The sequence below is a fragment of the Ylistrum balloti genome, unplaced genomic scaffold (genome assembly GCF_031769215.1).
Source record: "Ylistrum balloti isolate Yb309-2 unplaced genomic scaffold, AGI_CSIRO_Ybal_v1 Utg370426, whole genome shotgun sequence".
Lineage (NCBI taxonomy): Eukaryota > Metazoa > Mollusca > Bivalvia > Pectinida > Pectinidae > Ylistrum > Ylistrum balloti.
The window spans coordinates 36068-37886 of NW_026782287.1; positions in this window are offsets into that span (position 1 = coordinate 36068).

Genomic DNA, 1819 nt, shown 5'->3' on the forward strand with positions numbered 1-1819 from the left:
TGTATGAGCTATGAAACATTCACCGCAATTTTAAGTAAGCCGCCAGATTTCAAATACATTTCTGAAACCTCAATCTCTGACCAGGCCAATGTCCCCACTAATATCCCACACAATGTTTGAAGAATCAGAAATCTGCAAATGACGATCAGTACTCCTCCTGTCACTTATGCCACTGCTAACGCATTGAAACGTCCAATACTATCAATCTTTCCTCCAGTAGAGCATGTTGCTATCAACAGACCAGTCCACAACCAGACTATCAGTCCACTTGACCATTCCGTGGAATGTGAAGAAATGTGGCAGCCAAATCATTTTTTTTTCATGTCATGAAATGAATGATACAAGCCAGTCTGCTGTAAAGCTACGATATTGGAAACCCCCCCTTAAAAAAGCAGAAAATATCTTATTACTTCAGGAAGGACACGTGTAACAAAATCAGTGTCACGGATTTGAGATTATTTTAAAATATAATTTAAATTATAACTACACAGCTTGGGAATTATTTAGAAATATCATTTAAATTAGAACCTTCATAGCTTTAGGATATCTACCTTATTATTATAACTTTTACAATTTGGGATTTTATCTAGTAAAGATACTGTAGTGTATAACAGTGATTTTGGTCTTAGTCTAGACTATATTACTGTGCTCCGTGGGATGATCAGGTGGCAGGTAATTATCAAGTGGCTGTATCTTAGGTTCACGTTAATGAATTTATCGGCGGGGGGTCTTTGGTCTTAGCAGAGAAGTGTGTCTCTTTCATAATATATAATTACTCAAGGCTGTAAAACTGGAACATCTGGTGTTCTAGAACATTTAAAGGAGAGGGATCAGTCACGTGATGCTTCTAAGTATAAGTCATGGTTCTCGGAACTAGAGGGTATGGTTCAGGCCATATTCGGGAATGGGTTTAGAACCAGTGTCCAGGGGCTATAAATCTAGGGCTGGACACTGGGTTGAGGGGAGCTTACCTGACTGAGCAGACGGACGGACGTTGGCTATTAACACCTCCAGAAGACCCGAAATAAAACTACGAGTTTTGTCCTACTATACTATACACGTTACGAGAAAACGATCCGTCTAGTATCAATTCTGAACAAAATACAAGGAAACAAGCACAGCACCATGACTGTGCAAATCTAGAAATTTCACATAAATGATAAACACGCTGCCGATTTTCAAACAAGCACCCGCTCCCAAATATCATCCCGATATGATTTTGGTGAAATTCTGAATAGGACAGTGTCGCTTTCGTCATTGTCTGAAACTGAAAAAATACCTATGTGGAAAGCAGTTGTGGTGAAGAAACCCTGAAAAAATTGTCATTCCTGACATAATTTTGTCGCTGGTAAGGAGAAAAAGTTGTATTTGCAAGCAAATTGGTTGGAGAAACATAAATGGTAAACATTCAGTAGCGTACTTCAGGGGGTCTTAGCAAAATTTGTGTGCTGTTTCCTCAGTCAGATGTAAGATTTTGCGACACCTTTGTAGGTAAACCATTAAAAAATTTCAAGAAAGTTAGCGGGAAAGAGTGTTCAATACTGAGACACGAACAGCCTGCCAACCACAAAAATGCACGCATTGCATATCAGACTCTGACAGCAAGCCTCACATCCCCAGAAACCACAGCCCAGTATCAGATAAACTCACAAAACAAGGACATGTATCACAAAAACATGAGGCTCTTGAGAATAATACTTGAATCAGTAACTCTCTGTGGAAAACAGAACATTCCTCGGAGGGGACGCAGAGGTGAATCCACAAGCACATCATCGAACAAGGGCAAGGGTCATTTTAAATGTACTAGCTAGTCATGACA